This window comes from Pseudorasbora parva, chromosome 9 (genome assembly GCF_024679245.1).
Source record: "Pseudorasbora parva isolate DD20220531a chromosome 9, ASM2467924v1, whole genome shotgun sequence".
Lineage (NCBI taxonomy): Eukaryota > Metazoa > Chordata > Actinopteri > Cypriniformes > Gobionidae > Pseudorasbora > Pseudorasbora parva.
Genome location: NC_090180.1, coordinates 14,414,130 through 14,441,162, shown reverse-complemented (window position 1 = coordinate 14,441,162; position 27,033 = coordinate 14,414,130). Strand labels below are relative to the sequence as shown.

The window sequence follows — 27,033 nt, the reverse complement described above, 5'->3', positions numbered from 1 at the left end:
AAAATGCAAACATTTTTCCAAATATCTTCCTTTGTGTTCAACAGTAACCAAATAAATGTATGCAGGTTTAGAACAACTTGAGCATGACTAAACAATGACAGAATTTTCATTTTTGGGTGAACTATCCCTTTCATTTTTGTGGACAAAACTTTGATACTTTTTTACCTGTGATACCTTTAAGTGCAAATCCACAGAGCGGCTGTGTCTTATTGAAATGATTAACTTATTTAACATTCAATACGCCCGCATAAAGTACAAAACAAGAAGGGTAAAACCTTCTGAAAAAAGAAAACGTGATTATTGTGGTTGCTGCGGTTGCTTGTCAGTATGGCGCTATCACAATATTGTGGTTATTGCTACAGCGATCTGTCACACTGTATGAAAGAGGGTCAAAACTACATGTATTGCTTGAATTTCACAAAAAAAAAGTTGAGGCTTTTCTTCATGTTCAAAGTAACAAAGCATTTTGCAATTGTTGGATGTCAGGCACACTACACAATTTTAGTGAAGCTGAGTCTTAACTGTATTGAGCACAGAATATTCCTTTAAGCACATGCTACCGTGGAATTGATCCATGTCTTTAATCGTCCTGTTTACTTCGCCATTTCTCCTCAAGTGCCCTGCGTGCATTGCAAATGGTCTACAGCTTGGTTTAATTGACTACTGCTCTGAAGATTGAGCAATGATGTTAACTTAGTGTTCACTTAAGGTCTTTAAGAGGTAGTATTGATAGAGATCATGATTCAGTCAATAAAGCAGAGAGCCGTTTTAACCAATTCAAAGTCTGGATGTTACATAAACCAACAGTTGAAAGTTGATTGATAACCATTCAATATGTGTGATTTTTTTTTTATTACTGCTCTGCACACATGCCTATATCCTTTGGTTTCACCATATAGTTGTTTTCTTTTCAATCCGAGTGTTCGTTTGCATGGGTGGTGTGATGTGTGTATACCATAGATGGAGAATTCAATATTTCTTCTGTCCGATAACCATTGTGCCTTCAAGAGTTTCACTTCAGAAGACATTCATTAAAATTCCAATTAATTTTTCAATTATAATTATCACACTTCTCATATTTATTAGAACACACATTCTGATTTGATTTGTTTAGTGTTTTTCCTCAAGGAAACTGGACGACTCATTTCATTCAAAGCACAAGTCCTTTATGCACGAGGTAAACAGGATAAGACTTATCGTCAAAGAAAGGCGGCAGGCGTCAAATGTTTGAATGCAAGGCTGTTGCCTATGTAGGATTGTCACTGTAAAAGAACAAACAATGATTTTTAGGAATTATCTGGGGGGAATACACTTCCCCAATATATAGATAATTCCATTTGCCTTTTTAAGTTGTCAAATTGCATCTTTTGTTATGTGTTGAAAAGTAATTTTCACTATACACCATATACAATTATTCCCAAGCAGCTTCATATCTGGCAAGAAAGTAAATTTAAATGGTCATAAAAGAGGTTACGTCTGGAGAAAATGTGGAAAGCAACATCTTTCACCTAAACAAATACAGAAAAACTTTCTTTCAAAATCTTCATTTTAACATTTATCATCAGAAATACGATTTTATTTGCTTGACTTATCAGGGCCTGTAATTTCACCAACAAAACCACAAATGCATTATGTCTTATAATTGTGAATTTCTTACATCGAATATCTAAAACTTCAGAAGTTTTACCTCATTTAAAAAATGTAATATCAATATAAAAGAAAACACAATCATTATGTCTTCTTGGTTGACATTAATTATTTCAGTAATATTTAGTTCAGCATATTTTAGCAAGATTTTTTAACTTAATGAACCAATATAAAACTATGAAAACCACAAGAATGACCACCTCCGCATAAAAATAAAAATAAAATGTCAGCGAGTGGGTAAAACCATTTAAAATGATTAAGGTTTGACAGATTCAGATTAAAAGTACACTGAGTTTTTCCGCTGCGTTTCTGACAGTTGCTCTATGTTATAGTGTAAAATAAAAAGACTGAAGCCCCTCTAAGCATCCTAACAGGAATATGTCTCGTGCCTCCAAAAAAAAAAAAAAAAAAAGGACCAATACCAACAACTAGCACCCGGACACCTTTTTCATGCTGTGAACAACAAAAGCTTGACATTCCCTCAAAGCAGGTCTCATCTTTCCATCGAAATTAGAAGAAACGGTTTTATTGAACAGCCAATTCTGGTAGTTCTGTTCAGCATGACATTCCGTTTTAACCAAAAGCTGCCCAGTATGTTTTTGTTGTAGAAGCTAGGCCGTGACATTTCCTCACGCTCCTTTTCCACCTACAGTGTTAAGGCTAACTGAAATATCACTGTCAGCGCACAGCCATTTTTATTCACAAAGTTTAGTTTAAAAATTGGATGAAATGCCAAGGATTCCTTCTCTGTGATGGTGGCTAGGCAGAATGAAAATGCCAACTGCCTTGAGATCACCGCAGCTGGGAAAATTAATTATGTCATTAGTCACTTGGGGCTATTATTTATTTATAAAAATTGTTACTTAAAGGCCCAGTTTCGCAGACCTGGAAATACGACAGGATTAGACCTTAGTTCAATTAGGACATTTAAGTAGTTTTTATAAACGTGCCTTAAAAACATAATGGCAGTGAAATATTTTACGATATGTTGGTTACAGTTAAAACAGCTCAAACATACATTTTAGTCTGGGGCTAGGCTAAACACTTGTCTGTGAAACAAGTATCTGATTTCAAAATGTAGAAGTTTCAGAATTGTTGTTTATAAACTATACACTATTATAATAGACATTGTTACTGATTATATTAAATTGTTATATTAGCAAAAATAGGCTATTTAAAGAGCTTATTTTAAATTAATTAAATGTAATGTGTCAATTCATCTTTGGTTGATTAATTAACACGACACATACAGTAGTTTATTATGCTGCTGTCTCTTTAAGACGAAAGCGCAGATCCAATAAATATACTGACACACATCCAGGTTTTTACTAAACTGTAATGTTAATTTAAACCAACCAGCTATGTTTAAATGAATACTCCACCTGACGGGCAATGACGTTATTGGGTTATCTGACCATTCAAGCTCAATAAGATGCAAATAAGAACTGGATTCGCGGTTGTGCGCTGTCTGAGAGAAACAGCTTCTGAGAGAGCGGATACGCTTCGGGTGTATGTCAGTCGGGGTGAGCACCAACTGCATGGTTCTTTTGCATTGCTTTTTGCGCTTAATCATTTTATTAAACACCATACATGTTCCAAATTCTTGATTGCATGCTGTCTAACAGAGTCAGCTTTATGTGTGCACACTTCAGCTGTGTGTGAGCAAAGTCCCTTTTAGACAAGTCATTTCACTCGGCGGCCATCTTTGAAAGTCTCTCGGGCATGTAAGTTCAGCTCCTATCTCTTTGAATGGGAAAAATGAATTTAATTGCAATCTGAAAACAATCAGAAATTTTGTTTCTGAATGATCGTATCATGACAAAAAAAAAGTCAGCCTGGACAAAGCTAATGCGCAGTCCTAAGCGCGCATTTGAGAACACTGCCTGTTTCTATAGCAACCGGAGCTTCTAATAGCAGCTGCAGTGATGCAATCACTTTACTAATCAATGATTGGCTATTTTGTTTAGAAGGCAGGGCTTACTCGCCATTTTGGGCTTTGCACTTTTAACCATTCATAAGTAGGCTATTGGTGTCAGTCTTTGGTGTTAGGCACTAACTGCATAGAGTTCTTTTTCACAGCTTGTAGCACTCAACATTCATGCATGTTTCTTTATCACAACATTAAGTAGTACTGTGCTACCTGGCAATAGTAAAGCGTCTAATGATAGACTGTGGTCACATACCATCATACAGCCCAGCCCTATAATCAATCTAAAAAATAAAATGAAACTTTTTTTAATTATTATGGACGTTTTGTACAGCATCTGAAAAGGCACATCATGCCCATTTTTTTCCTGAATGTGCCTCTGGAACAGAGTAGAGCTCATTACCCCCATGTACTCACATACTGTGCACTTCTGGACAGGAAGAGTGAATTGTGTAAAGGGTAACTTGGGTGAATATATCCCACAGCTTGATTCATACCAAGAATGATTTCAGCACACAATCAAAGGGCAAGCCACATCCTGCTGTGGCGCAAGTTGGCGGGACTGTGGAGCCACAATGCAACCTTTGGGTCAATATAGGGCAATAAACTATTATATAACACAACACATATACTCAACACACATCACTGGAGGGTTAAACAATGCAGGAAAATGGTTTTACAATCGCTTTAGTATTCTAATGTGGTCTCGCTCTATTTTTAAAAAATCACATTCAGTTCCCTCATGTGGTCCTAATGTACAACAGCCTACGTGCTTTTAGCATGCAATTCAGTCAAAAGGAGTGAGAGAGAGGCAATCTAATCAGCATTCAAACACGCCATCCCGAGTCCCTCCGACCCAAGCTGCTAAGTCACCAGATAAAGATCTGCCTGACACGCCACCTTTAAAATAATCCACTTGCAAGTGCAGCATTTAAAAATATTAACACCATCCTCAGAGAAATGCAAGGCTCTGGCACGGAGAGGGTCGAGGGACTGTAAGAAACCCATTAAACAAAAATTATGCACAAAGGGTGTAAAATGTCACTAATTACAGCCTAAATGACATGCAAGTCCTGAAATCTATACCACCAACAACATAATACCGAGGCTTTCACTCAGAGTTGCAGTTGGATTGCAGTGGTTGGGAGTTCAGGCGCTGATGGCAGGTGATGTTGAAAAAGCATCCTCTGTCAGTTAGCATTTGAGATGCTCCATGAATTCAGTCAGAAGAACTTAATGTTCCCTCTCCAGATTCCTGTGTATGGCTGCCCGTGCATTTAAACTCATTTCTGTAAACAATAAAAGAAAGGAGCTGGAAATATAGTCTACCGATCCTCATGATAACCAGTTCATTTAGACATATTAAAGTTGAACTTCAATATTACCGTCCCTGTTTTGATTTCATCGAATCAGATTGAGTGAACGCTGACAATGTGATTAATATTCATGAACCCAGCAGCTCATCGATCCTTAGTGCATTGTATATTGTTATTGATTTTATTATCTTATTAATAATTAATACGATATACTACTATTATTTTTTATTTTTTACAGAAATACTTAAATTTTCTTACAAATCTTACAGAAAGTTAAATATTTTGATGTAAGACAACAAACATCTACATGATAACATTCATACATGTAATGATGTTCATACATAGATAGGGTCAATCATGCACAATTAGTCCAGAGAGATGCATTATGAAAATAAATAGGGTTTGTTTTCGATTTCATGTTAGCTTTAACACAGCTTCTCACTGTGGAGGGGTTGTTTGTTAGAAAGGTGAGATTCAACCCACATAGCTAATCACACACCACATGGTTTAATACCAGGTGTAAAAAACCAAATGCACATTTCATTATCTGAATGGTCTGTGGATCTCGTGTTACATGTAAGTGTAAATGGAGCTTTAATCCTTTGAGGCTAAAATATTGAGAGCAAACTCAGACTCGCTGTGTGCTGTCTTTCCTTTGAAGCTATTGTGGCAACATTCCTCTCATTCATTAAGAACAGCTGTGAGGTTTCATAGGCTGTTTAAATTTATTTTAATTAAAATGGAGATTATTGATAGCCTCAGATGGGGTCCATGTGACTGTTTTCAGATGTGTTTATTATTTGCAGCTCACTATGTTGAGAGCATTAAATTTGCTGACTTGACTGTAATAATCAGCATTATATAGTATTCTAAATAAATACAATTGAGAAGTGTTTTTGTAGTACAGTGATATCCCCCCCCCCCCATGCAATGCTCAGTTTCTGCTTCAAATGTTTCAACAAGCAGTATTATAAAGATACTCCAGCTGAACTCTGAAGTGACCTGACATTTTCCATGTAGTTCAGCAAACAAACTTCTCTGCTCTCATCTGTGCTTTCTGAAGGGAGATCCCTCTTTGAAGGAAATCATACATCCCTTTCATTTTCCCAGGGATAGTTCACGACTAGTCATTATTTACTCACCCTCAAGTTGTTCCAAACCTGTATGAATTTCTGTCTTATGCTAAACACAAAAGAAGATATTTTAGGAATGGAAAGGAGGGGAAAATGCTATAGAAGTCCATAATGGGGTCCACAACTGTTTGCTTACCGACATTCTTCAGAATATCTTCTTTTGTGTCCAGCAGAAGAAAGACATTTATTTTCAAGCCTGCTTGACTGGCGAGAACAAATGAGGTTCATTCTCGTGGGTTACTCAGCAAGTTTGAGCTTCCAAAAGAACCAATGAGCTTCATTCTCAAGAACCAATGAGGTTCATTCTCAAGAACCAATGAGGTTAAGAACCAACGAGGTTCATTCTCAAGAACCAATGAGGTTAAGAACCAATGAGGTTCATTCTCAAGAACCAATGAGGTTAAGAACCAATGAGGTTCATTCTCAAGAACCAATGAGTTTATGAGGTTCATTCTCAAGAACCAATGAGGTTAAGAACCAACGAGGTTCATTCTCAAGAACCAATGAGGTTAAGAACCAATGAGGTTCATTCTCAAGAACCAATGAGGTTAAGAACCAACGAGGTTCATTCTCAAGAACCAATGAGGTTAAGAACCAATGAGGTTCATTCTCAAGAACCAATGAGGTTAAGAACCAATGAGGTTCATTCTCAAGAACCAATGAGGTTAAGAACCAACGAGGTTCATTCTCAAGAACCAATGAGTTTATGAGGTTCATTCTCAAGAACCAATGAGGTTTGTTCTTGCGCATCAAGTATGGTAGAGCTTCTGTTTGTTTTTGTTCTGCTGATCATTGTTTATGTGTGAATAAAAACAAATTAAATCTATTAATTACCTAAAGCGATCAAGTCTCTTTTTTTAGTTTAAAATTTGTATTTAGTAATAATTATATAATAATAATAAATGATTACTTGTCATATTGATAGACAAGACCAAAATTGCCAAATGTCAGCCCTATAAGCAGGCACAACAAACACACACACACACACACACACACACACACACATATATATATATATATATATATATATATATATATATATATATATATATATATATATATATATATATATATATATGATTATTTCCAAGTTTCTCACAGCTGGAATTATAACTCAACCAGTGAGACTAAAAGAAAGTTCATAATAGCTAAATGAATGCAGCCTAAAAGTAAAATACTGACCACCGTATTGAAATTCCTTCTGTTCTCATTATAGGAGCCAACTTCCATTTTCATAAGAATGATTATGAAGTGCAGTTTCCTATAGCAACGGCGAGATAAAGTATAGCGAGTAGAGAAGAAAGGAAAGATTTGGATTAGTGTATGCATGACAGCAGTGGATTTAATAGCAGCGATGGAGGGAAGAGAGGTGACTAATAAAACTGAGACATGCAATAGAAAGGTCATATGCTTCTGGGGGTTGGAGGGGTATGGCTACTTCATGTAAGGAACAGTTTCAACATGGATTATGCAGAAATTAATTTCTAGAATAAACAGGGCAAATAAATTTGTTGTGACTTTAGATGCAGTCTTGAGGCTAGAAGGGAAAAAATACATACACCCTCGCAAGAGATTGCAGCTAACGACATACAATATCTAGGGTAATAAATCAGAGTTTCTTTATGGCCTAAAGCATTTTAAACCTATTTGCAAAAGATAATGCCAGCAATTCCTTTCAGCCTCAAAAACCCACAAGAAAAGGGTTTAATAGCTCATTTATCACAATGCCGAATGGCCCTCACCTCTGCCTACTAACTAGGTTTATCATCCTTTCTATTAACATGTTTCATTTTAATAATTTTCCTTTCTGAACATACACTACCAGTCAAAATGTTGGGTTTAACAAATGATGTTAATTTGAACGGTCTATTAATCAAAGAACATAGAAAAAAATGCAACACGGTTTCGACAAAAACAAGTAGCATGATATCAATGTTATCAACATTGATGATTATAACAATAATACGACATGTTTCTTGAGCACTAAATCAGCATATTAGAATGATTTCAGAAGGATCATGTGACACTGAAGACTGGAGTAGAAAATTCTGCTTTGCAATCCGTGGAATGAATTATTCAAAAGTACAGAAAAGCAGAAAAGCTATTTTAAACGTGTAACAATATTTCATAATTTAACTATTTTTTGTACTGTAAAACATGCAGCATGGTGAGAATAAAATACTTCTTTCAAAAACACTTTTTTTATCTTACCGAGCCTAAACTTTTGACTGGTAGCCTACTTCTCAAATGTAATATTCTCACATTGTGTGACTGAGCATGTAACATACAACGGCATATTTTATTTGAAAGCCACAGCAGGGGGCATCATGTATGAGTCATATGAACTATTTTTATGGTTTTATTGGTCTCTTTGGGACTTAACAGATGTCACTATAAGCAAAAAACAACAGCATTAAGGTATACAACGACATGAGGGTAGTATTGGCATAACTCTGACCATTTATAAGCAAACTATCCTTTCAATAATCATTTCTGGTCTGTCTCCTAGCTAATAATGTTAGGCTGTCAGGATCTTTCAGGGTCATTAATAAAAGTGCTAATCATTTTAACCTAATAATCAACCCATCAGTCTTTCAATAAAGTATAAGGTGTCTGTCATGTCCAGCTTCTTGTGCTCTAGTCTGATTTGACCATGGATTGAACGCATTAGGTGGTCAGCTGTGACTAATACTCCACATGCTGAGGTGACAATTTCTGTCACGGTGTCTGCATTTATGTGTCATTTCCTGGTAGGTGGTGGCACTGTACTCCTTACAGCCTCTCCCTTTTGTCCTCTGCTGGGCTGATGGAATCTCTTCAGCATTCTGGGTCAGGTACCTTCAACGCATACCAATGTCTAGAGGATCCTCCAAATGATCCCTGCAATGCATCTGTAGACTTCCAATAGTTCCTCATTAGGGGTGGAACGGTACATGAAAAAAAAAACGAACCGTTCGGTTTGCTCATCTCGGTTCGGAGAGTGTGTAATGTAACCTCATGCCCGTATTACCTCAGACAGTGGGTGTCCTTTTCACGCAAAATATAAGCCGTTTGTGGACATACAGTAAAAGTGGGGTTTAGCAGCATGTCACGTGGAAATGGCAGGTGGGAGAGGTAAGGCTGGCCGGAGATGGAGAGCGTAATTTAACGTTGGCATTACACCGCAAGCGCAAACAGTGCTTTAGGGCAGAAAAGGTGTGTATGGAGAGCGGGAGCCATGCGCGCCTGTTGTGCATTCACACTGCCAGCGTTTGTCTCGCACAGCTCAAACCTGGCTTGTCTATTGCAAATACAAACGAATATTGTCCATTCTGTCTCCTTTTCTGGTGTTCTCCTCTGACACCTCTCATGCGTTGATTTATGATAGGAAGCATATATCTGCTGCAAATGCGACCGTGTTCCCCTCTGCCCCAAACACACATGCATATAACATGTTGTATATAAATATAGTTCACATGATAAATGTGACATTAAAGTTAAGATAAGCTTCTAGTTTTAAAAATTTAAACAGGCCTTTGAAGCTTGGAAAGCAAAAAAAGGGCAAAAAGCTGCTCACGCTGAATTAAATCCACAGTGGTTTCTGATCAAAATTGACATGATTACATGAAAAATGCGTAATAATTAATGAATAATAATTTGTTACATTTATATAGCCCACCTGGATGATGCGACGGCAGCCATATTGCGCCAGAACGCTCACTACACACCAGCTTATGGTGGAGAGGAGACAGAGTAATGAAGCCAATCAGGATAGGGGGGAAGATTAGGAGGCCATGATGGACAGGGGACCAATGGGCAAATTTGGCCAGGATGCCAGGGCTACACCCCTACTCTTTATCGAAGGACATCCTGGGATTTTTAACGACCACAGAGAGTCAGGACCTCGGTTTAAAGTCTCATCCGAAGGACAGTGCTCTTTGACAGTACAGTGTCCCCATCACTATACTGAGGTGTTAGGACCCAAACAGACCACAGGGTGAGCACCCCCTGCTGGACTCACTAACACCTCTACCAGCAGCTACCTGGTTTTACCAGTTGGTCTCCCATCCAGGTACTGGCCAGGCTCAGCCCTGCTTAGCTTCAGTGGTAAACCAGTCTTGGGCTACAGGGTGATATGGCTGCTGGCCGTAGGAGCGAGAGACAGCCAGTTAGGAAACAACAACTACATTATATAACTTTTTTTAAATACTGTATCCTAAATTGTGGATAATTAAACTATATATCATATGCTTTAGTACATTTCTAGAGTGTTAACTATTTTTTTTAAAACAACAAGAACCGTACAGAACCAAAAACCGTGTCCCTTAAATCATGATACGAACCAAACCGTGGGTTTTGTGAACCGTGCCACCCCTATGACTCATGGGTGCAAGATAGAGATTTGGGGTTCATTGTATGCATCATTCTGACAAGGCCTATCTAAAGTGGCTTGCAATGTTTGTGTAGCATCTGGGTTGTGTTTGGGCACTAAGAAGCTGTTTGGGACCCAGATCACCAGAACATGACAGAAACAATAGAGGAAGGTTTGTTTTCAATGCATTTATCAACTAACAAAAATCATATAATCACAAATAATGAAAGATTGAGGGCTGCATACAGTACATTTCTGAATATACCCATGCAGGTCACAGTATTTATCTGATATAGAAAGCTTTTGCAACATTGTACCACCATTCAAAAGTTTTGGGTCATAAAAAAGTTATTTTAAATTTCACAATATGTTTTTTTTTCTATCACCAGACCAAGCTCTATTTAAGACTGAACATTGGTCTGGGGAGTCTGCTCTGTATTTTCTACTGCACAAGAGGTGTGATCAACGAGTGTTATTCAAATGACTCTATATGCAATGAGGTGGGCATCAACGGGCAATGACCCATCTGTACTCTCTTCGTCATCATGTTAAACCTGCCAATAGTGCCTTATCCCTGGTGGATAAGCTAGTCTGTTATTGGTTCCCGCAAAAGGGTAACAGAAGCAGTAGAACTGAATGTACAGGTTTCCAGCCTGAGTTTCAGGGCGAAATCAAATCGCTGGAAGATCAGGCTGGGTTTACTTAGTTTAGCAGCCTTGGTGAGCAGAAGAGACTTCTAAAAAGTTTCGAAATCTTACTGATCAAACACTATTGAACGGCAGTGTACACTACCATTCTAAAATTTGGGGTCAGCAAGATACATTTGAATTAGGGCTGGGCGATATGACGAAATATATCGTCTGGACGATAGAAAATGTCTATCGTTTTATATAAGGCTCTATCGCTTACGCCACGATAAGGCGTTTATGGCAGAATTTTACGTCAAGATGCACCTCACGCCACGGCATGCCCATGCAATACATAAACGCGCTCCCTCTGTCTCTCTCTCGCTCTCTCACTCACACACACACACACGCGCTGCAGCCTCCCTTCCACTCACGTCACTTTTTTAAAATCCCCCACAGCGCGAAACACGAGTCCCGCAAACGCGCCGCAGAGGAGCTTGTTTGTAATCAGAGGACAAATGGTTCATTAGTTTCGAAATGGTTTGGGTACAAGGTGATCGCGTTGTAAATAAAGGCGTTTGTCCAGCCTTAGAAGCTCATTTGAATCACTGCCGCGGCTCATTTAAGAAAATGACAGCTCCGAAGAGACGCCGCTTTAGTTTGAGGTAGTGCTAACAATAATAAAGAAAGACGATCAACACCTTATGTGTTACCACTGAAATGAAGATGTAATATATTTCCAAAAGCAAGCCCATCTTAAGCGAAATGCAAGCTTCATACTGTCGTCTGCCCTGACTCTAACCTCGAGTGTTTACTTTTTGCAAACCTTGTGAGCACGCAAACCCAAACGCTATGACCTCGCGCCAAATGTTTTTAATGGTTTATTAAGTACAAACAGGCGAGTTATGAAAAATTGAGTGTGAGGGATATGTTCAATCACACAAAAAGATTTTGGAATGAGACGGCCAACTGTAGCGTTTAGTCCACAGTCTATAATAGCCTAATTTAGAGATCACTTTTTTATTTATTTTAACCGACAACTTTGATCGGTTAACGTTGATACGGTCAGCCATCGGTCAAACGTTCATCGGTAAACATCCCTAGGCAGGTGTTAACTTTACTAACAGTCTTGCTTTAAAAAAAGGTTCTAAATAAAATAAAAATGTAGTCCATACTACCTTTATTTGTTTTGTATATCATTTCAAACTGCATTTCCACATTGCAATTTTGTATAGACTATTCATAAACTGAATTAATAGAAAGGTTGCTATATCGTTATGTATATCGTTATCGGGATATCAAATGAGCTATATCGGGATATGAAATTTTGGCCATATCGCCCAGCCCTAATTTGAATGCATCATTTTATTAAACGACCCATTAAATTGATCAAAAACATTAAATTCCAATAGTTTATGGGGGGAAAACATACTGGCATCCAGACATACCAAGAACATGATTCTGACAGAATCTTTATGAGCTTCTTATTGCTTTACCTTGGCTAACTTTATGAGAGTCATTTGCTTCCTGTTAACGTCTGGATTAAATCCAATCATTGCTTTCTGAGAAACAGGCCAGCTCTTCAGTATAAGTGAAAGATATCCGGCATAGAGTTTCCAGACATACAGTTTGACCACAACATCACTTGCATTTTATGAAGTGATTCTGACAGTAGCTCAAAAATATTCAATCAGTACAATCCATAAAGTCTCAAAGCTTGGCTGTCTACAAGTCCCTTACAGTAATTTAAATGTGAAAGGCAACACTAAGCATTAATTATGTCTTGGCTTGAAACATTCTTCCACCAGCGAGCAAGTTGCACTTTCTTTATCAGGTTATATCTGCTTGCCCATTTGGACCATTAATTCACTAGCGTTGATGCAAAAATAATATCATATAATTTTAATGTATTTTATTTATTTTGAATTTACAGCGAATCAGAGTTCCACAAAATGGTGGTTATACACACATTCAAAGCAAATGAGTTTCTCCAAAGCTCAGTATTTCGATATAAACTTTATGTGCATGAATCAAAACCACAGTTTTGCCACAGTTGCCTTTTCAGTTTAAATGGTCTCTTCTTTGTATAGAGGACAAACAGTTGGAATGAGGGGGGAGTTCTTCTGTGACAGTTGGGCAGTCACCAGCACCCCCTCTATGCCAGGACTCCCCCGGTCTTCTCCATCTGGCACACCAGTGGGAAGATGAAGCACCAGAACTGCATCTTCCCGTTCTCCCGCATGCTGCTTCCTCTTGTCCTCGTGATACAGTCTGGAGACTGCACTCAGTGGGACAACAACAACAAAAAAAATGTCCATCAAAAACTACAAACCCTGTCCAAACCCTTTAAAACAGCTTAAGACAGCACCTAGCTCCCTTCGATGTTACTGAAGCAGCTGCTGTATGCTTTGTGGAAGATTTTTGTCTACAATGGCTGACAGAAAACTGTGACTTGTTTTCTGCATTCAGTCAGGATGAATTGAGAATATTCCGTAGTTCACTCCAGTGTGACTATCCACAGAAAGGAGAAAGTGCTAACAGAGGGATTTTTTGCTGAGCAAAAAAAACACAATGTTTGCTAAATTCAAACCAGACACTGATTTGTTTCAGAGCAGCTGGTCAGTGTTGACCTTCTGATTTGAAGCTGGAAGTCTGCAATTATGCCCATTCGATGAGTTCTTAGAAACGATTATATCAGTGCCCATACTGGACTTATCACTCCTACCTGGTGGAAACTGGAAACTGTCTTTACATTAAAAACTTGCATTGAGGAATGGGCCCGAGTCATATCTACAGAACGGAATATCATATGTATATCATAATATAATATGGGGGTAGATATATTTTTGAAACGAGAGAGAAACCTAGTAACACCCTAGCGACACATCTTAACAATAAAATACCAACACCCTACCAACTGGATGACATGGCATGAAATACTAAATGTTTTAATAAGCGTTGCTCATGAATCACTCTAAAAATAAATAAATAAATATACAAAAAATAATAATTGTTTTATTGTAGAACATACAGCTCAACTTCAGGAAATTTCACAAAATGAATCATTAGTCAAAACAGTTTGAAAACAAGCAGCTTTGTCATTATTCCAGTAGAAATTAAAATATTGTAGAGAGTATTGGCAGGGAATATTGAGGCAAAAACTGGTCTAGAAAAAAAAACTATCAACAAATAAAAGGTGGGACTTTCCATTCCCACAGCCACTGTATGAAGTCTCCCATTGATATTTACACAAGTAGAATATTTCCTCCCACTTGAAGGTGCTGTATGTAGAAATTACTTGGTTGAAACAGGTCCCCCCCCCCCCCCCTCCCAAGACATGATGCTCACGCGGGTTGCAGTTTAAGGATATGTAACAGGAATGAGCACAATTGAGAATGGAAGACAAGGAGACTGCATTAAAGAAGTTAATTAATAGATTTTTCCACATTTTAATGTGCTTCCGTTCCTACACATTTTAGATAGACTCCGAGGCTTTTTAGGTCGGGTAGAATCTGCAATCACTAACCCTTGTTTGCTGGCTTCAATGGCAGCAATGCATGGTGTTTTCCCCCAACTGGCGACCTGTGGTGTCGAAATACTATTGGATAAACTGGCGGCATGCAGACCAAAACAAAAACCGACATTCTGACACGGAACGCACATTTCGAAGTAAAATAACTGGACGTAGCATTGTTTTTTAGAGAAACAAGTATGTGAAATTAGCATTATGCCTAAATTTATGCAAACATATGATAGCATTTTTATGCTTTAGTTGTCAAAAACTTACATACAGCCCCTTTAAATGGTTCGGTCCTGTTTGACAAAACTGGCCTCTATATAATGTTATATGGTTTTATGAACACTATCTTAACTCTGCTGCCACACTAACACTTAAAAAAGACAAGCACCGCAATCCAAACCTCTGTTTGACAGTCAACCCGCCTACACCACAACAAATGCACGTCCCAGTTCTCTAAACAGAGCTGCAAAAGAGCCTCCCTTATCAATATTCAAAGGAGCCCACAGCAAATGATTTAATTGTTAAACACACAAGGCCATTAATGCTGCATAAACGTTAAGGGATCTTCCCTATCTGTACTGCAGCTCACAACTCCATCTACATTCATCTTCCTGAGTGACAGCGCACAGAACCACATGCATGTCAATATGACAAGCGGCTGGCTGAGTTTATTGGATTATTGAAAATCGCGGCGACAGAAAAGAGTAGCAAGAAGAGAATCAACAAAGACAGCGGAGGGAAACGGTGTATGTATGAGTGCGTGTTTGGATTAGGGTGTGGAGGGGGAGGTCACCTTCACACGACTCACTGGCAGTAATCGTACCTTGGACACGTTCTTCTGCCTAATGGCGCCACGATGGTGACGGGGGCCCGGTGACTAACGGGATAATCTAATAAGTCACACGCAAAACCACAAACTGGACATGGCCCGTAGCTTCATCAGTGCATTGCAACAGCTAGGGATGGGCGGCATGAGCAGAATTGTATATGATGGTGGGAGTAAGCTCTAGAGATGCATCAATATTACAGTTCTGGATGATACAAGAAGTCAATAATTATGTGTTATGACAGATTAAAGATAAATCACCAAAATAAAATTACATACTTTTTTTGTCTAAATAAATGAAAAATAAAACATTAAATATACAATCAATGATTTAAAAAATTAACCTTAATTTAAGATTATATAAAAAAGTGTTTTATTTGTGTTTTAAAAATAAGGTAAAGTGAGCATGCACAAATAAATATTCAGTACTGGATAATATAATATACAGGGCTCTACGCTAACTTTTTTCTTGAGGAGCACTTGTGCTCCTAAAAAAAATGTTTTAGGAGCACAGTCAAAAATTTAGGAGCACTTTCTAATCCATCAAACGCATTCCAATTATAACTTTCCCATTACAGGACATATGTATCCCTTAAAATGAATGTCCAGGGGCATTTTTACCATTATAAGAGCAATGTTTTCTAATCTTAATAAATGTATGCATCATCTGTCAAATTCTTAAATTAAAATAGAAAAGTTGTTTTTAAAATGTTAATTTAAACAATAAATTCAGTTAGAACAATTAGACACAATCAGACTGTTTCCAGTCAAATGAGATAAGCATCAAAAGATCCATTTTTTCACAGCAGAAGTGGCACAGAAGCTCAATCTGAAGTGGGATTTAGACACATTTACATGTGTCAATAATGTTGAATGAATGTTTTACAAGTAAGTTTTTGAATTTAGAAATATGTACCAATTAAACTTTAAAAGTTTAATATTTTAAATAAAAAGTCAATGCAAAGTATAAATATGAAAATAAAACCGCCAGTAGGTGGTGGCAATTCATTCAGTCAATAGTTCAAAACACACGACTCATTTAAATTAAATCGAATCGCTTGGAGATGCGAATCAGTTCTGGTGTGTCTTTGATTTTCATCAAATAGACAGTTATGGGTGGCTAAAATGTTGTTACTTAATATCAACTTGTCTATTGGACTTTTGTACAAGATTAGTATTACATATGCAATCATGCCAATACTCTGAGCAATGGCATTAGCAAGCCTTAACTTTTGGCGCTCTGGCACTTCATAAACAGAACCGCATGCGTCTAGCAGAAGAACATTGCAGCCGGATCTACTTCTCTCTGTTTGTGTCTATGGCGAGTCACGCAGATACTGTGCTAATCCACAACGGGAATATTAACACTTATTTTATGATGTGTACCATAGTGATTCAGGATAAAAACAAAAACACAGTTTGGAAAAAATATTCATGATATACTCAATATTCAATATATACATTTAGTAATTTTTTAAATAGCATGTGTGTGATAAAGATTAAACTCAAGAACTCAAGCGCTTTTTAAATGTATTATAAATACATTATTTTTGATGGCATTTTGCCCCCAAGCATCCATTAATTTCTGAGCTTGTTTATGATAATCCAAATGTGGTATTTCCAGTTCATTTTGATTTGGCTGTAAATCATCAGCGTGCGGCGTCTGATTAGTGCATATGGCTGCGTCGTCACACACTCGTTTCACCTCGTAAACAGTCGTTATTTGAAGTGTAGTCCGTCCGTCGCTTGTTTTTGCACTTATTCTGCTGACTGAAGGCATGAAAAGCAGTTGATTGCAGTAGGAAACGTAGCCTAACAGTTTCTCAGTGTTGTTGATGCATTTTGGGAGTTGTAGATTTTATTCTGATTGTATTATTCATGAGAATCGATCGGGTCACTTGCACCGGAGCGCCTAAATGCGCCCTGATATTATTTAAAGGTCCCGTTCTTCGCGATTCCATCTTTCAAACTTTAGTTAGTGTGTAATGTTGCTGTTAGAGCATAAATAATACCTGTAAAATTATAAAGCTCAAAGTTCAATGCTAAGCGAGATATTTTATTTAACAGAAGTTCCCTTTCAAAGCCTACAGCGAACGGCCGGTTTGGACTACAGCAGGAAGTGCAGGGATGTAATGACGTCACTAGAACCGTTTGTTGACTAACCCTCCGCCCACAACAACACGCAAAAAAGGGGGCGTGGTCTTGTTGATCTCCCACGTGGAGAAGAGCGCGCATTCAGTGCTTGCATCTCCCCGTTATGGTAAGAGGCGGGACCTTTCCGGGCAAAGTGCGCTAAACTGCTGTCCAATCACAACACGGGAAGCGCTGGCCCAATCAGAACTCGTTACGTATTTCTGAAGGAGGGACTTCATAGAACAAGGAAATCATCAGGCCGTTTTTAGGACAGAGGAAAAAGCGCTGTACAGATAAGTAAATTGTGTGAAAAATACTGTTTTTTTACACGCGAAACATGAACTCATGTTATATTGCACACTGTAAACATAATCAAAGCTTCAAAAACACGCAAAGAATGGGACCTTTAAGTCCTGGTGTCCTCTACAGTGGACATTTATGAAATCAATGCCATGTTTTGTAACAAAGTCATATTTTGATTAGAAACCCGATAACATTTTCCTGGGATGTTGATTTATAACAAACAATTTTAAAAAAAATTAATCCGTTTTAAATTACAATTACAAAATATTTTCATAAGAGTGCTAAACATTAATGTCAGCCATTTTTAAAGACCAATAAGATGATGTTGTCCTGGTGAAACATCCAAACATTTGGTATCTGTGCAAAGCCCCGAATGTGCTCTTTAAAGGACATCCTAACTTAAAACTGTGACGTGTATGATGTCACAGAAATTCACTAAAATATAATGTCCACTACAGTGGAGAATAGTTTATTACTGGGTCCCAGGAGGATATTTTAGTTTTATGGTGTGAAACACTGAATTATGGTCAAATATCAAATATACATGTTTTTATAACAATATTAACAAGTATCAAAAGAATAGGCTTTTACTAGGTTATATAAGCTGGAAAACATATCAGAGCTGGTTTTCAAAAGTAAAGCTTGCACAGTAAGGCCTCTTTCTTTGCTCAGATGCTGTCCAAAATAAATCAGGGCAGAGCCTATCCAATTACCTCTTAGCACAAACCATCAAAGCTGTAACTTAAGCAAATAATGTAAAACTGAAAACATGGGGGGCGGCTCAAAATAGCCTCAGCCACTGTTCTTATAAAGGGTCTGGGCCGTTTCTTAGCCAAAGTCTGTTTCCAATTTTCGTTAAATGGAGATGTCCCATAAAACTGTGGTGTAAATGGTTTATAATGCCACCAGCAGGCCCACTAATGGAGAACCTGTTTTCAATCAACAGCCAAATTACTGCAGAATTGGCTTCCATGCACTTAACTACTTCTCATTTCTCTAAACACAGAAGAGTCTGAGAGAAATATGAAAACTTTGCAAATTTAATGACAGCAACATGGGTACAGCAAACACAGTGGGGGACTTCCACTTGGCATTCGTAGGGTCATCATAGGGTTGTAGCATTAAAGTGAGAATCTGCACCTATACACAAAGGCTTACAAGGCCATCAGTGAAGTACTTTGGATAGTCTCTTTAAAGGTATACTTCACATTTTACTCACTCTCATTTCATTCCAAACTGGCAAACTAAAGCCTTTAGGAAAGTACTTTTTTAAGTATTCATAATCAATGCCTCGCAAATTATTTTGAAACCCGGTGGATGCTATTACAGCTTTGAATTGCTATGTTCAGATACATGTTTGTTTGGTGGCTTATTATCAAACACCACATAGAGAGACAGTACTATGAAAGTTAAAATTAATTTAAAATAAAGAATCAAAAAGATAATACAATGAATAATTAACCAAATTAGACATTTTATTTTTACAATTATTCTTTAAAATTATTTTCAAGAATTATTTTAGGTTTATTCATCTTAAGTAAAAGTAATCAGAAAAGGATACCAGTGTCATCTTAATAGACAATAAATATGTTCCAGGTAATATTCTGCACATATACAGGCCTATATTTCTAATAGCAAATAGGTCTAACACATTACAATACAGGTAGTTGTCTTAAAGGGATAGGTCACCCAGGCGGAACTGACGGAGCCGAATCATTAGGACTGCAGGTAAACATGCGACACTCGAGGATAGCAAAAACAGCAACTCTCATGGACACGTGAAAAGTGTCAACAGTCGTGGTTGATGTTTATTATAATCCGATACCACAACAATTTAATTCAAGATCGTTCGTTTGCTCGGCCCATTCAAGCAAGCTTCGCTCCGAGTCTTAAACTGAAGAAAGGGGACATTTTCCTGCAAGCAGTAAGTAGCGATCTTATCCACTTATTGACTGTTTAAACAATTTCTGATTAAATTGAAAGTTTCTTAGAGAGACCGCATTGTCTAGATGACGCAAGATGCTAGTACAGTATATAGGAAACAGCAAGTACCATACAAAACTAGTGTGTCTCATGACAAAGGTTAATATTATTTTGTATTATAAAATACAACCGTAGATACTTTGCTTAGATCGCTCACTCATTCCTTCTAGCAAACGTCAACTTTTCCACCATATAAGTTAAAACGACAGTCCTTTGACAAGGCTTTTCATTTAAAAAAAAATGTTTCTATTTTTGAGAACTTAAGTGTGATGTTTTTACATGCTTGTAGTTCAGAGTACATCACAGTCACTGCATAGCATACATTGTGACTAACGTTATGCAATATTATCGAAAAAGACGAGTAATCACTGGTTTTGTCTGAGGGAATAAGCGTTCACGCGGTTGCCAGATTTCAGTATTTTAAATCCCCCAAACAGAGCTTTTCTGTGAAAAGAACCTGTATACTATCCGGTGTTTTACCTAAACATGTCCAATCTGGCAACCATATGCATGCACGCGTGCTCTCTCTCGCGCGGATGAACTGAAAACACCAATTAACACGTAAGCTGCATTTTAGCAATCTCCATTTGAAATGTTCTGCTTAAAGTGTCATTCAGTCGGTCTGTGTTCTGTCAGGATGGTCAGGACTCACGAGCCGCTTCACTGAACAACTAAAATGCTGTGAGCTGCTGAAATAAGCCAATCAGAGCAGAGCTCTAATTTTAATATTAATGGCTCTTCCAAATAAGGCAAAACAGAGCATTACATCCTAGGGACAATTTATAGGGTTGTAAATGGACCTATAAAACTGTTTCTGGACAATTCTTGCCCTTATATAAGCCACATACCCTCTATGTAGATATCAGAGAACAATTTAACATATTGTTTCAAATCATTCTAGGGCACCTTTAAGTTTAGGGTTTAGGAGGAACCAATGCTCACCACTGTGAAGGGAAGGAAGTTGTGCAAGACGGAATGCGTCAAGTTTTTAATAGTTTTACCTCATCATCTATTTATAATTCTTGGCAGCCAAAATCGAAAAACACAATCAGATTAATATCACAGGCCTGAAATGTAATCAGACTACATTTTTGTTGGCAATCGTCGTCACTCATTAAGTAGTGACTGTCGTGTTGTGTCGTGCGCACTGCGCTCTATCTCCGCGTGAAAGATCACTCGCTCTTTCGCTCTCTCTTCTGGTTTGAGATTAGCAAAAATCTAACACATGGTTTAATATAATTGCTTTTAAATAGAAACGGCTGGCAATACAGAATTCGTAATATAATGTCTATGTCGCAATACTAAATAGTAAGTGTGTTTTCTTCATTGCTCCAGTAACAATAGCAGAACCGGTAGCATCAGAGCTTATCGATACTGAGGTCTTTCATAATTTAGCACCAGGGCTCATTTAGTACCGGGTTTCGGTTCCCATCCCTAAAAACGAGTACTCGATTAACTGTGGGCGGGGCTTGTGCGGGGAGGGTGGGCGTCTCCGTAATGGAGATATGAAACTATTTTAAGACTTTTACGAAAATGAATGTTGACACAAATATGAAATGTCTATGCAAATATGAAAATATGACTATAAAAAATAACTGCAAAATTATTTATGATGCATAATATTTTTCGAATAACCAAGTCAATAATATCGGCCATTGTATTTGAACTGAAACTGTGAATACACCATCCTGCAGAGCTTTGCTAGCGGATAAATAAACTCCAAACACTACTTATATGAGATTAATCAAATGTATACAATTTACATCTGCCAAAAAGGAAGCAAATGTGCACCTGTGACTTTTAAATAAAATGAAAGAAACAAAATGAGAAAATTCTACGTATTTGGAAATCTTTGGCAACAAAATTTAAAAATCACTGCTTTAGAGTAAAAAACAACAACAACAAAAAAACAAGTGCAAACCAATTAAGGGAACATTTCCAAGACAACCATGTACTTAAAACTAGGGGTGTGCACAAATATTCGAATATTCGATCTGTAATTAACATTCGAAAACTAAAAATACTATTCGAATTTTACTGCATTGATTTGCTGGCTGTAAATCCCTCTAAATCTCACAGTTATAACTAAATCCACTGGGTGGCGCTGTGGAGCAGGTTAATAAGTTGAGTGTGTTTGATCAAAATATCGTCGTTTGCCTCGCGATGTTTGAATTACTTAGATGAAAATTGAAAATTATGTTACAAAATGGAGTTAATTTTGATGAAATCAATTACTGAAACGGAGTTATCATAATATCACCACCACAAACAAGAATCACATGACATCCAAACAATCACTGCGTTCAGGAGTGCAGGTAAACACATCTGTACCCCGAGTGAGAGCGAGATAACTTATGATAGCAAAATGATCTCGAGACAAATGCTTCCTTTAAAGTTCTTTGAGGGTTTATGAACAGAAAACACAAAGTGCTTCACTCAAACTTCACTTAACCGTTATCTTTGTCTCTGCAACGCCTGTCAGTGGCGCATTTTCGAGCCGAGAATAATATCATAATCCAATTATATTATAGTTTCTCTCAACATGTAAATGTGAAACAATACAAACACGACAGCCATATAGCCTACCAATGTGTGTGTGTGCATGTGTGTGTGTGTGTGTGTGTGTACGTTCTGCACCCTAACTGATGCGCTCTGCTTTATAAGTCACTTGTGTGTTTCTTTCTGCCTGCGCTCCTTGAGCTTATAATGCTTTTGTTCTTTAGGCATTTTTTTCACACCGTTTAATGTTTTAAAAACCTTAAGATATAATATAAGTGTCTTGTGTACATTGCCTAATCATAAGCTTGTTCAGAAATGATGACGACATGTTGAGAAAAAAAGAAAGAAACGTCTCTCTCATTTTCTCAAAATATCTAATTTAAATAAACGAATATTCGAATATTCAATTTTTATGAGCCCAAATATTCGGATACAATATTTTTGGGAAAATGCCTATCCCTACTTAAAACGGAAAAGATTTTCCTTCACATTTTTTGGGATTAGACGACAACGTGGTCAAAACGATCCCTGTTCACACAGATCCACGAAAACGATTTAAAAACGTTGTATTCTTCATGTCAGGCCAGTATTTGGCGATGCCACTGCATGCCTATAGACTGAACACATTATACACACAGTTTTTCATAAATTCACATTTTTTGTAGTTAACGCAAAGACAATAACAGTATTGTTCTCAATAACTTGTACTTTGAAACTCATTTTCAAAAGTTTGCCTTTTCAGCCCCGCAAAACACCATTATAATGTAAATGAACAGCCAAAGTACATAATAAGTTTTTAGTTGAAACAGCGCTGTGTAAATGTCCCCTAAATCAAAGCTTTGTCTTTCATTCAGGTGCACGTGATCTTCTTAGAGTGAATGGCACTATTAGCAAACAACAGATCTTCTAAAAAAAAATTTAAACACTGAAAAATGTTGGACCACACTGACTGTGCCACATGACTCCTTTAAAAAAAAAAGTGTTGACTAGGCTGAATTGTAAAAAAAAAAAAACGTGTTCCCATGCCAGAGCCCAATGTGCCACTGAGAAGTCCAAGAGACTTTCAGTTCCCAGATAGGAGTCCTATAAATGTTGATCCTCGACACCACAACCAATGCACTACAGAAATAAAATCTCTCATTAGAGCCCATGCCCTGAAATTACCCAAATTCAGCGCACATGGAAATCATAAGACAGCGTCAGCAAGGGGGAAGTTTGCACCAAGTGGCTTTTCGGCATGTGGCAACAGAGGGCCAGGCATTTCAAACGTGCCAATTAGATCCCTCTGCCAGAATGAAGTAGGTAAGAGGGTGGAAGAGGAAGATACCAAATTATACTGACACAAACAAAACAGCTAGAAATAAATACTCCACTAAACAACTGCTTATCTTGCTTAGAGGGCATATCCTATGGTTTCATAGCCATTTATTAATGACATGTGACGCATACATTATCCAGAATCCAGAAAATCCTGTTCAGGCACAATTTTATCACAATAATCGGCCGTATCTGAAATGCATCCAATGATTCAGCAAATCAACAAATGAATGCCTGTGATCCAATCACACGTGTGATATTATCAGTTCATCTTATTGCCAGTCAAAATATAGCCCACAAATATTCTCCAGCCAGCCTTTGGCATGAACAAAACCAGAACTGACAGAATATTAAACTAATTACATGGACCGAACGAGCAGAAGAATCAGAAGACTGCACGGAATCAAGAAAATGATGTTGTTCCTGGTCAAATTACTCCAGACTTCTGATGCAATTGCGCGAAACTTGCTCTTGAGCTTTTCCAGATCATTCGATATTGCTGACACAGTTTATGTGCACTCTGGAATCCCTAATATACGCTCTTGTGTTTGTTTTTAATGAATTAAACCTCTGGATGGTTGAGACCCTCGCTAGCAGTGTTCACGTATGGTCATGTATAATATAGGCTCCCGTCTTAAAATAACTCCTGCCGGTCAGAATAGCTGTGTAGAAGGACATGAGAGGGCAAACCAGCGTAACAAATAATGCATAATGTCTATAGCATAACAAGAGTGGCATTGTTCTGCTGGTGCCCCACTGCACGAGTGATGTTAAAGGGACAGTTCACTCGAAAATTAAAAGTCTATCATCATTTATTTACCCTCATGTTGTTGTAAACCTGCATGACTTCCTCTCGTCCACAACAGAGCTGTGTGCACGATGTCTTGACTGACACACATGAAAAATATGCAGTGAATGAGAATATATGCTGTGAATTCTGCCGAGCATCTCCCTTTAACTTACATGGGGGTGGGGGTAGTACAGGTACAAACGACATTATGAGTAAAAATAAATAAATAAATAAAATAATAATTTGGGCTGAACTAGCGTTTTAACGCGCGCGAGCTTTTCTTCTCATGTAAATATCACTGACATTAAAGCCCCACCAAAAATATCGCCAAAAACAGGTCAAAAAATACTTTCTAACAGAGCAATGTGGATATAAGAGTTGGTTTGACCTGCACTTAAAATATAACGATTAAAAAACGTTTAATATGTTTAATTACAATGCCATTATTAATACTAAACTGCAGACATCGACTTTAAAGGCGCTTTGGGTGTAAAATAAATAGCCTACATAATACGTACATAAGAAAAAAAAGACCAATGTTTGTATTATATATCTATGTGGGTGTGTGTGTTTCAAAATATGCAAGGCTCTGCCACCGACGGTGGCATCTTAATAAAAAAAATACTAAATCTTATCCACGTACGTGTTTGGAATTAATTTCTTTACGCCTTTTGCATAATCACACCCGACTCAACCAGAACAAATGTATGCATGAGTAAACAAAACATTGAAGCTATTGCACAACACTAATATGAAGCACATCTGACATAAGATAAAGCATCTTTGGAGAAGTGACTCGCGGACAGGCAGCAGCTTTAGGGGCAGAAGGTTGTCCCGCGACACTTGTTCTGTATGTTTATGTACAGAGAATGTGCGCTGTGCATTATAGATTACCTGTGGTCAAGAGTTCAACTCGTTCATTATCTAGCTCGTTTACATGACAGAACTAACATTGCGCCCTGCACTTGCTCCTCATCAAACGCTTCTTGACAAGAAATTGAGACCACGAGGCACTAAAATTACAGAGTTACAGCGACAAACATGGTCAGCCTTTGCTTATAACTTGCTGTACTAGGAGAGGAACTCGTTTGCACTTGTCTTTTAGGCAAACCACCGTAAATTAAAGATCTGCAAGTTTTTAAATCGTTCGGTTAGCTAGTGCACTAGCTTAGCCGACGTCAACTCACCCGTTAGTTCTCTCTGAGAATTATTAGAATTTCGCGAACACTCCAAACCTCGTGGCTGAGAAGCTTCTCGTTAATGCAAATAACAATCCCCTAAAAAGTGCAGCTTTATGCAAAGCATGTCATGAACAAGACCGAATGAAGATGGAAACGCGTTGAACTCACCGTCTCTCCGTTCCACCGCGGTTTGCATTTCTTTCCGTGCACGGCAACCGCTCGTTTCACCCGGTTCAGTTGGCCACGTACAAATCCACTTTTAAAATCGACTGGAAAATTCTTTGATTCCACAGAGTAACGACTCTTCCTCTACTAATGTGCCACGCGGCCGTTATAATCCCGTTATTGAGACTGGTTGCTATAACTACGGTAGAGTGGAAAAGCTTCTATTGTTGTGAATCCAGAGTTTGTGTCTCACGGACTTCTGCTGCTCCAGAGCGGTCGGAGACACTGCTGGTCTGCCTGCTGCCGTGCCGTCCCCTCAATCACGCCGTCTCCCTCCCTGCCTGGTTTACAGGTTGCTCGCGCGCATTGTCGGAAACATTCGTGACCATTCGGCCGTTCACGAATCGATTAGATTAGTCTCCGTTCAGATTAGTGTGGTTGCTTTATGAGACCGAGGTATTTAGGGGGGTTTATCCTAAACCAATCCAGATATTAAATTACGTTTAACCTAAATAAAAGACATTTAATCAAAGAGTATGTAATAACGTTATTATATCCATCTGCACAGACCTTTTACACAAACATTCTTTATAAATAACAACAATTTGTTTATTGAAGTTGATCAAATTATTATTAACACATAGTTTATTATATTAACAGACATACAGTATTAACACATAATTATTATTAACACAGGACAGTGGGCTAAAAGCACACCTTAAAGGGATAGATCACCCAAAAAGGAAAATTAGCCCAGTCGTCAAAATGGGCGCGTTTACATGCACGTTCTTAAGCCGATTATGTCTAATAAGCCGACAATGAACATGGTAACCCGTTTTCTTAGGTCATAAACAGTGTATGCTTAAACTGGTCAGAACAGGTAGCTTTTTGCTTTTTACCCCGATTTAACGTGGCATGTAAACGCATTAACCTGCTTTTTGTCGGTTAATTGAAGTGCGCATGTGTGATAAAAAAGCAAACTTAGAACAGATTTAAACGCATCCAGACCGACCGAGCGAGCTAGCGTTTTACATGAAATAATGACATATATCACAAACGCAGACTCTTTTAAGATGTGTTCTCATCTCATGCAGCAGAAGTCAGTCAAAACGCTGCATAACTGCTTTGGGATAATAGCCACGAATCTCCCGCGGCCGCTGACATGGTGCACGCTTTATTTAACGTCACAACTGTTGTAACATGGGGAATACCCGAGTCAGATACGGACATTATTATTTTTTGACGTCACCGTAAGGACATAACCCGGTTTATTAATGAAGTTATGTAGACGCGGTTTGTCAGTTTACTGGTTTGCA

At 37.9% G+C, this 27,033-nt stretch overlaps 1 protein-coding gene across 8 annotated transcripts in view; it reads right to left on the bottom strand.

The window, feature by feature from the left end:
* Positions 1 to 26,049, bottom strand: part of ptprfb (protein tyrosine phosphatase receptor type Fb) — a 262,848-nt gene extending 236,799 nt beyond the window's left edge. For 4 of the 8 annotated variants that reach the window (XM_067454042.1, XM_067454046.1, XM_067454045.1 and 1 more), the window contains exon 1: positions 25,721 to 26,049. The gene's annotated coding sequence lies outside the window, so the exon portion shown is untranslated. The remainder of the gene's footprint in view (positions 1 to 25,720) is intronic. The other 4 variants (XM_067454048.1, XM_067454050.1, XM_067454049.1 and 1 more) reach the window with 1 other exon arrangement.
* Between the last annotated feature and the right edge of the window lie 984 nt (positions 26,050 to 27,033).